Source organism: Capra hircus, chromosome 17 (assembly GCF_001704415.2).
Source record: "Capra hircus breed San Clemente chromosome 17, ASM170441v1, whole genome shotgun sequence".
In the NCBI taxonomy this organism is placed as follows: Eukaryota; Metazoa; Chordata; class Mammalia; order Artiodactyla; family Bovidae; genus Capra; species Capra hircus.
The window spans coordinates 26,824,009-26,834,848 of record NC_030824.1 but is presented as its reverse complement, the minus strand read 5'-3'; the positions used below and the strand labels follow the sequence as shown (position 1 = coordinate 26,834,848).

Genomic DNA, 10,840 nt, shown 5'->3' with positions numbered 1-10,840 from the left:
ATAAAAGTTTTATTGTACAAAATTAAGGCCTTCGCAGTCCATAGTTCACTAAGGCTAAACAAAGACCACGTAATTTTTTAAATTCCTTTCAACAATTTCACATACACTGCCTCTCTCCCCGCAACTATTAAAATGGCCTGGCCAAATGTTATCAAAACAAAAACTATAAATAATACCAGTCCTTTAAAGACAGTTATCCCAAATGTTATTTCTTGGCATAGGTTATCATCATGGTATGGGACAATGTGACCTCAAATTCCTATAGAGCATCTCTGGCAGCTCCAGCCTGTCCATCATTTTCAGATTCAACAAAAGCAATGTCAGTTCCTCTCAGGTACCAAACGTACTTCCTTAAAACCAGAGAAGTGATTAAACAACATCGATAATATCATCTCACTAGTCTCTTCTGGTAAATTTTTAAGGAATAAAGTACTGTTTGGAGGGTAATCAGGGACCTGAGGATTGGTGCGGCATTTCCTTGGATAGTAGCTGAATCTGGTGTTCCCTGACCAGGGTTTTTGTCCATGGTTGGTTTTTGCAGTCAGTTCCACAGTTTTGGCTTTTTTCTTTTTTCAGCAAGAGTGCCACACATGTTATATATTATATCCGAATCTGTTTTTGCATACTGGATTCGCATCAGTTTGCCATAACATGGAAATCCTTGTAACTGTCTCAAGGCATTTGCAGATGAGCTCAGTTCCTTAAATGTAACAAAGGCTTGCCCCCTCATGTTCATGGTCTTTAAAGACACAGTATCTACCACGTGGCCAAACTGAGAAAACAGAGCATACAGAGGTCTCTTCTTCTTTTTTGTCATTCATATTGTTAATGTAAATTGGGTGATTTGGTGTGATATCTGTGTTTGGGGTTATAGTGTTCAAATAGCCAGAGGGTCCTACCATGTCCTGTAAGAATCTCTCATGATATAATTTTTAAATATCACTAGATTACACCTGTTTATGACTTTTGAGTCTCTCTTCATAAAAAAGAAATGTCTACGTTTTCATTTTTTCTAATGTGCTTGTTTGGATTTGGCACCAAAGTTATGCAGGTCTCAAATATTTGGGGAAAGTATTCTCTAACTTTTTCTATTTCCTGGAATAATAACTCCAATGTTTATAGAATTGGAATTATTTCTTCTTTAAATGTCAGAAGAACTCACTGATGAAGTCATCTAGGCATCAAGCTTTTTTTGTGGAAAGGTTTTTATTTTTAAAACCAATTTCTTCCATAGATTTAGGACTGAATTAGTTTTCTTCTTATTGTGTCCATTTTGACTTGTGATTTTTAAGGAATTTGTCCATAATATCTAAACTGTCAATTGTGTTTGCCTATTACAAAACCTTCTTTTACTTTCATTTATATGTTATATTAATTATTTATTCATTTACTTTGATGTAAATTCTATTGTGATATCCCCATTTTCATTCTGGATATTGAAAATATATTTTTTCCTCTTTCTTTTTTAAAAAATTTTATTTGTTTATTTCTGGCTATGCTGGGTCTTTACTCTGCAAGCTTTTCTCTAGTTGCAGTGAGCCGGGGCTACACTCTAGTTGTGATGCCCAGGCTTCTCATTGTGGTGGCTTCTCTTGTTGTAGAGTATGGGCTGTACGGCACGTGGGCTTCAGCAGTTGCAGCTCCCAGCCTCTAGAGCACAGGCTCAGTAGTTGTCATGCGTGGGCTTAGCTGTTCCTTGACATGTGAGATCTTCCCAAGTCAGGGATCAAACTCATGTCTCCTGCATTTGCAGACAGTTGCTTTACCACTGAGCCACCAAGAAGGCTCTTTTTTCCTCTTTCTTGCTTCTTCTTGATCAGAAGTGAGTTTTACTAATCAAAGGATCAAGTTTCAGTAGTATTTATTCTCTTCTAATTGGTTTTTTATTGGAATAAAATTGCTTTACAATGTTGTGTTAGTGTCTGCTGTACAATGAAGTGGTCAGCCATATGCATGCATGTATCTCCTCCCTCTTTGGACCTCTTTCCCACACCCCAACCATCTAGATCATCACAGAGCACTGAGCTGAGCTTCCTGTGCTTTGCAGCAGGTTCCCACTAGCTATCTACTTTATACATGGTAGTGTATATATCATGCTTCCCAGGTAGCTCAGCTGGTAAAGAACCTGCCTTCAATGCAGGAGATGAGACGCTGATTCACTTCCTGGGTCAGGAAGTTCCCCTGGAGAAGGGATAGGTTACCCAGTCCAGTGTTCTTGCGCTTCCCTGGTGGTTTAGATAGTAAAGAAATCGCCTGCAATGTGGGAGACCCAGGTTTGATCCTTGGGTTGGGAAGATACCCTGGAGAAGGGCATGGCAACCACTCCAGTATTCTTGCCTGGAGAATCCCCGTGGACAGAGGAGCCTGGAGGGCTATAGTCCATAGGGTCGCAAAGAGTCAGACATGACTGATGAGCAACTAAGCACTGCATAGCACAATGTATATATCAGTCCTAATCTCTCAATTATTCCCATACTCCCCTTCCTCCCCTGGGTCCACAAGTCCATTCTCTACATCTGTCTCTCCTCCTGACTTGGAAATAGGTTCATCTGTACCATTTTTCTAGATTTCACATATATGCATTGTTATATGATATCTATTTTTCTCTTTCTGGCTTACTTCACTCTGTATGACAGACTCTAGGTCCACCCACATCTCTAAAAATGACCCTGCTTCATTCCATTTAGCAACTGAGTAACATTCCATTGTATATATGTACCACGTCTTCTTTATCCATTCATCTACCATTGGACATTTAGATTGTTTCTGTGTGCTGGCTACTGTAAATAGTGCTGCAGTGAATGTTGGGATACATGTGTCCTTTTGAATTATGGTTTTCACAAGGTATATGCCCAGTAGTGAGATTACTGGATCATATGGTAATTCTATTTTTAGCTTCCTAAGGAACCTCCGTACTGTTCTCCACAGTAGCTGTATCAATTTATAATCTCACCAACAATGCAAAAAGTTTCCCTTTTCTCCACACCCTCTCCAGCATTTATTATTTATAGATTTTTTATGACAGCCATTCTGACCTGAGGTGATACCTTATTACAGTTTTGATTTCCATTTCTCTAATAATTATAATTAGTATATTATAATACTACTTAGAGTAACATAAGATAGAAATATAGTGATCATAATTAGCAATGTTCAGTATTTTATCATGTGCCTTTTGGCTATTTGTATGTCTTTTCGGGGGAGATGCCTATTTAGGTCTTCCATCTATTTTTTGATTGGACTGTTTGTTTTTTTGATAATGAGCTCTTTGTATATTTTAGAGATTAATCATTTCTTCATTGCTTCATTTGCAAATATTTTCTCCCAGTCTGAGGGTTGTCTTTTAGTCTTATTTATGGTTTCCTTTGCTGTGCAAAAGCTTCTAAGCTTAATTAGGTCCCATTTGTTTAGATTTTATTTTCATTACTCTGGGAAGTGAGTCAAAAAAGATCTTACTGTGGTTTATGTTGAAGAGTGCTTTTCCTATGTTTTCCTCTAAGAGTTTTTATAGTGACCAGTCTTATTACATTTAGGTCTTTAATCCATTTTGAGTTTACTTTTATGTATGATGTTAGTGTTCTAAACTCATTCTTTTAGATGTAGCTGTCCAGCTTTCCCAGAACCATTTATTGAAGAGGCTGTCTTTTTTCCATTGTATATTCTTGCCTCCTTTGTCATATATTAGGTGACCATAGGTGTATAGGCTTATCTTTGGGCTTTCTGTCCCATACCATTGGTGTATATTTCTGTTTTTGTACCAGTAGCATACTGTCTTGATTACTGTAGCTTTGTAGTATAAAGTCAGGGAGCCTGATTCCTCCAACTTTGGTTTTTCTTTCTCAAAATTACTCTGGCTATTTGGAGTCTTTTGTGTTTCCATACAAATTGTAAGATTTTTTTGTTCTAATTCTGTGAAGAATACCACTGGTAACTTGATAGGAATTGCACTGAATATGTAGTTTGCTTTGGATAGTATATTCACTTTCACAATATTGATTCTTCCAATCTAAGAACATGGTATATTTCTCCATCTGTTTTGTCATTTTTTATTTTTTTCATCAGTGTTTTATAGTTTTCTGAGTGCATGTCTTTTGCCTCCTTATGTAGGTTTATTCCCCGGAATTTTCTTCTTTTTGTTGCAATAGTAAATGGGATTGTTTCATTAATTTCAATTCCTGTTCTTTTGTTAGTATATAGGTATGCAAGAGATTTCTGTGCACTAATTTTGTATCCTGCAACTTTACCAAATTCATTGATTAGCTCCAGTAGTATTCTGGTGGCATCTTTAGGATTTCTATGTATCATATCATCTGCAAACAGTGACAGTTTTACTTCTTCTTTTGCAATTTGTATTCCTTTTTTCTCTTTGATTGCTGTGGCTAGGACTTCCAAAACTATATCAAATAAGAGTGGCAAGAATGGACATCCTTGTCACTGCTCTGATCATAGAGGAAATGCTTTCAGCTTTGAGAATGATGTTTGCTGTGGGTTTGTCATATATGGCCTTTATTATGTTAAGGTAGGTTCCCTCTGTGCCCACTTTATCATAAATGGATGTTGAATTTTGTCAAAAGATTTTTCTGCATTTATTGAGATGAACACATTGGTTTTCTTGTTACTATGGTGTAACACATTGATTGATTTGCATATATTGAAGAACCTTTGCATTCCTGGTATAAACCCCACTTGATCATAGTGTAGGATGCTTTTAATGTGTTCTCTTTGCCAATTTAATGGATTCTCTTTGCTAATACTTTGTCGAGAATTTTTGGTTGTGTTCAGTGATATTGATCTATAATTTTCTTTTTTGTTTTATCTTTGTGTGGTTTTGGTATCAGGATGATGGTGGCCTCATAGAACAAATTTGTGAGTGTTCCTCCCTCCACAATTTTTTGGAAAAGTTTGTGGAGGATCAGTGTTAGCTCTCCTCTAAATGTTTAATAGAATTCACATGTGAAGTCATCTGGTCCTGGACTGTTGTTTGTTGGAGGACTTTCAATTACAGTTTCAATTTCATTACTTAGGATTGGTCTGTTTATATTTCCTACTTCTTCCTGGTTCAGTCTTGGAAAGTTGTACCTTTCCAAGAATTTGTAGATTTCTTCCAGGTGGTCCATTTTATTGGCTATAGTTGCTTATAGTAGTCTCTTAAGATCCTTTATATTTCTGTGGTGTCAGTTTTAATTTCTCCTTTTAGAAATTTTAGAAATTTTCCCTTTATTAGAAATTTTCCATTCCTAATTTTATCAATTTGAGTCCTCTCCCTTTTCTTTCTTGATAGTCTGGCTAAATATTCATCAATTTTGTTTATCTTCTCAATGAACCAACTTTTACTTTTGTTAGTTTGTTATTGTTTTCTTCATTTGTTTCATTTATTTCTGCTCTGATCTTTGTGATTTCATTCACTAACTTTGGATTTTCTTCATGCTTCTTTCTTTAGTTGATTTAAGTGTAAGATTACATTGTTTGAGGTATTGTTTCTTGAGATTAGATTTAATTACTATAAACTTCTTAGAATTGCTTTTGCTGTGGTCCATTGGTTTTGGGTTGTTATGTTTTTGTTGTCATCTGTTTCTATGTATTTTTTATTTCCTGTTTAATTTCTTCAGTGATTATTTAGCAGCACACTGTTTAGTCTCCATGTGTTTGCATTTTTACAGTTTTTTTTTTCTCCCTCTGTAATTGATGTCTAATTTCATAGTGTTGTATTGTGGCCAGGAAAGATGCTTGACGTAAATTCAGTTTTCTTAAATTTTACAAGGCATGTTTTGTGACCCAAAATGTGGTCTATCTTAGAGGATATTCCATGTACAATTGAGAAAAAAGTGTATTCTGCCATTTTGGGGTAGAACACACTATAAATATCAGTTAAGTGTATCTGATCTATTTTGTTATTTAAAGCTGGTGTTTTTTAACTTATTTTCTGTTTGATAATCTGTCCACTGATGAGAGGGATGTTACGGTCCCCCACTATTATTGTATTACTGTCCATTTCCCCTTTTATGGTTATTAGCATTTGCCTTATGTATTGATGTGCTACTGTTGGCTGTGCTCAGTTGCATCTGACTTTTAGCAACACAGTGGACTATAGCCTGCCAGGCTCCTCTGTCTTTGGAATTTTCCAGGCAAGAATACGGGAGTGGGTTGCTGTTTCCTTCTCCAGGGGATCTTCCAGACCCAGGGATCAACCTGCATCTCTTGCATCTTCTGCACTGGCAGGTGGATTCTTTACCACTAGTGCCACCTTGGGTGCATAAATGTTTATATCAATAATTGTTATATCTTCTTTCTGGATTAATCCCTTGATCATTATTAGCCCTTACTTATCTCTTGCAACAGTATTTCTTTTCAAATCTATTTTATCTGATACAAGTATTGCTACTGCAACTTTTTTAAAATTTCCATTTACATGGAATATCTGTACATCCCCTCATTTTCCGTATCCCTAGGTCTGAAGTCTCTTGTAGACAACATACATACAGATCTTGTTTTTGTATCCATTCAACCAGTCTGTGTCTGTTGGGACATTTAATCTATTTACATTTAAGGTAGATATTGATATGAATGTTCCTATCACCATTTTCTTAATTGTTTTGGGTTTTTGTGGATCTCTTTCTTGTTTCCTGCCTAGAGAATTTCCTTTAGCTTTTGTTGTAAAGCTGGCTTGGTAGTGCTGAATTCTCTTTTTTTGCTTGTCTGTAAAGCTTTTGGCTTTTTGATCAAGTCTGAATGAGATCTTTGCTGAATAGAGTAGTATCTGTTGCAGGTTTTTCCCATTCATCACTTTAAACATATCCTGCCACCCCCTTATGGCCTATAGAGTTTCTGCTGAAAAGTCAGCTTGTAGCTTTATGGGAATTCCCTTGTATGTTATTTTTTGTTTTATCTTTGCTGCTTTCAATACTTTTTTGTGCTTAACATTTGTTAGTTTGATTAATATGTGTGTTGGTGTGTTTGTCTTAGGGTTAATCATTTGTGGGACTCTTTGCACTTCCTGAACTTGGAAGGCTATTTCCTTTCCCATGATTAGGAAGTTTTCAACTATAATCTCTTCAAATATTTTCTCAGACTCCTTCTTTTTCTCTTCTTCTTCTGGGACCTCTATAATTTGAATGTTAGTGAGCTTAGTGAGGTCTCTGAGACTGTCTTCAATTCTTTTTATTCTTTTTTCCTTATTCTGCTCCTCAGCAATTATTCCCACCATTCTATCTTCCAGTTCACTTATTTGTTCTTCTGCCTCAGTTATTCTGCTATTGATTCATTCTAGTGTATTTTTCTTTCAGTTATTGTGTTGTTCATCTCTGTTTGTCCTATAGTTCCTCTAGGTCTTTGTTAAACATTTCTTGTATTTTCTCTATCTGTGCCTCTATTTTATTTCCAAGATTTTGGATCATTATTATTATAAATTCTTTTTTAGGTACGTTGCCTATTTCCTCTTTATTTATTTGGTCTTATAGGATTTTACCTTGTTCCTTCATCTGTAACATACTTTTCTGTTCTCTCTCTCTCTTTTTTTTTTTTTGAGTGGGTCTGTGATCCTGTCTTACTGTTGTTTGGCCTGAGGTTTCCAGAACTAGAGTTTGTAGGCAGTTGGGCAGAACCAGGTCTAGGGGTTGAGATGCATACTTCTGGAAGACCTCACTTCAATTAACAGTCCTTGTGGTCTAACGTTCTGTTAGTTCAGCAGTTCAGACTCAGTGCTCCAATCATAGGAGTTCAGGCCTGACCTCTGGCCCATGAACTAAGCATGGCAAAATGAAACAGAAATAAAAACAAACAAAACAAAAAAGGGGGGGACAACAACAAAGCATAAAAAATAAAATAAATTTAGGAAATTAACTGATATATTAGAAAAATAAAAATATAAATGAAACAACCAGCAGAAATTATAACAGAACCACAAAAGAAAAAAAAATTACTGGAAAAAAACCTTGGCTGTGGGGGTCAGGGCTTAGGGGCAGGGTATAGGCTCATGATCTGTACAGCCAGAAAAAGCCCTCGGAATGGTGGGGGCAGGGCCTGCGGGCAGGGCCTATGCCCAGCACAGCCCAGAGGGGACCCCAGAGTGCCTGCTGCTACAAAGTATGGAAGATCAGGCCAGGGACCTCAGCAGGCTCCCAGGGGCAGAGAGAGTGGGGGGAAATGGTAGATGCATTCCCCTTGATCCTCCAGTCCCTGAGGATCCCTCCCTGTCTAGCTCCACTCTTCATTCCCAACTCCCTCTCATACCCCCAGGATCCACATGGCACCTGTCATATTTCCACTGCTCCTGCCCTTTCCCACCCACCCATGTCTGACCCCCATCACTTGGGGGTTGCTCCCATCCACGTGGGTATCAAGGTCCCCCAACAGTGTCTGGTTAGGTACCTTTGTGGTGAGGAAATGCAGATTCTATGTCCTCCCACTCCATCAACTTCTGTACATTGGTGGTGGCTTAGCCGCTAAGTCGTATCTGACTCTTGTGACCCCATGGACTATATAGCCTGCCAGGCACTCTGTCCATGGGATTTTCCAGGCAAGAATACTGGATTGGGTTGCCATTTCCTTCTCCAGGGGATCTTCCTGATCCAGGAATTGAACCCACGTCTTCTGCATATAGCAAGAAGAGATAAGAAAGCCTTCTTCAGTGATCAAGGCAAAGAAATAGAGGAAAAGAACAGAATGGGAAAGACTACAGATCTCTTCAAGAAAATTAGAGATACCAAGGGAACATTTCATGCAAAGATGGGCTCGATAAAGAACAGAAATGGTATGGACCTAACAGAAGCAGAAGATATTAAGAAGAGGTGGCAAGAATACATGGAAGAACTGTACCAAAAACATCTTCACGACCAGGATAATCACGATGGTGTGATCACTAATCTAGAGCCAGACATCCTGGAATGTGAAGTCAAGTGGGCCTTACAAAGCATCACTAAGAACAAAGCTAGTGGAGGTGATGGAATTTTCCAGTCGAGTTATTTCAAATCCTGAAAGATGATGCTGAGAAAGTGCTGCACTCAATATGCCAGCAAATTGGGAAAACTCAGCAATGGCCACAGGACTGGAAAAGGTCAGTTTTCATTCCAATCCCAAAGAAAGGCAATGCCAAAGAATGCTCAAACAACCACACAGTTGCACTCATCTCACATGCTAGTAAAGTAATGCTCAAAATTCTCCAAGCCAGGCTTCAGCAATACGTGAACCATGAGCTTCCTGATGTTCAAGCTGGTTTTAGAAAAGGCAGAGGAGCCAGAGATCAAATTGCCAACATCCGCTGGATCATGGAAAAAGCAAGAGAGTTCCAGAAAAATATCTATTTCTGCTTTATTGACTATGCCAAAGCCTTTGACTGTGTGGATCACAATAAACTGTGGAAAATTCTGAAAGAGATGGGAATACCAGACCACCTGACTTGCCTTTTGAGAAATCTGTATGCAGGTCAGGAAGCAGCAGTTAGAACTGGACATGGAACAACAGACTGGTTCCAAATAGGAAAAGGAGTGCGTCAAGGCTGTATATTGTTACCCTGCTTATTTAACTTCTATGCAGAGTACCTCATGAGAAACGCTGGGGTGGAAGAAACACAAGCTGGAATCAAGATTGCGGGGAGAAATATCAATAACCTCAGATATACAGATGACACCACCCTTATGGCAGAAAGTGAAGAGGAACTCAAAAACCTCTTGATGAAAGTGAAAGAGGAGAGTGAAAAAGTTGGCTTAAAGCTCAACATTCAGAAAACAAAGATCATGGCATCCTATCCCATCACTTCATGGGAAATAGATGGGGAAACAGTGGAAACAGTGTCAGACTTTATTTTTTGGGGGGCTCCAAAATCACTGCAGATGGTGACTGCAGCCATGAAATTAAAAGATGCTTACTCCTTGGAAGAAAAGTTATGACCAACCTAGATAGCATATTCAAAAGCAGAGACATTACTTTGCTGACTAAGTTCGGTCTAGTCAAGGCTATGGTTTTTCCAGTAGTCATGTATGGATGTGAGAGTTGGACTGTGAAGAAGGCTGAGCACCGAAGAATTGATGCTTTTGAACTGTGGTGTTGGAGAAGACTCTTGAGAGTCCCTTGGACTGCAAGGAGATCCAACCAGTCCATTCTGAAGGAGATCAGCCCTGGGATTTCTTTGGAAGGAATGATGCTGAGGCTGAATCTCCAGTACTTTGGCCATCTCATGCGAAGAGTTGACTCATTGGAAAGGACTCTGATGCTGGGAGGGACTGGGGGCAGGAGGAGAAGGGGACGACAGAGGATGAGATGGCTGGATGGCATCACTGACTCGATGGACTGGAGTCTGAGTGAACTCCGCGAGTTGGTGATGGACAGGGAGGCCTGGCGTACTGCGATTCATGGGGTCGCAAAGAGTCGGACTAGATTGAACGACTGAACTGAACTGATGGACCCAATTATTCTTACACAAACGGGTGGCTACTTCCTTGTCGACGTCCTGGTCGGTCAGACGTGGCCTCGCTGCTCTGAACCGCAAGGCCGACTCCGGACTTGGCACTTTAACTCTCACGCGCTCAGCACGGACGATCCCAGATCAATCTCCTTTGGAACACTCACCGGAGCGCCGCCAGATCCCAAAAGGCAGCATCGCTTGAGTCCAGGAAACGTGTGTTTAAAACGAAGACTGTATCACCGCCTCCAAGAGGTGCCGACCAGTGCGGAGATGCTCGCGCTTTCCAGAGCTCTCCCAGGGTACTATCAACATTCCTATCGCCAGAAAACTGGCTTTGGAAACTTTCAACTTACATTTACCTCATCAGATGTAAGGCAGACCGTCGCTTCGCACTTCTCAACGCCATCTGCACTTCCAACGCAGCTTTGGGAATTTGCCTCG

At 39.2% G+C, this 10,840-nt stretch overlaps 1 pseudogene; it reads right to left on the bottom strand.

Annotated features, from left to right (window-relative positions):
* Nucleotides 1-902, bottom strand: LOC102170259 (annotated as a pseudogene).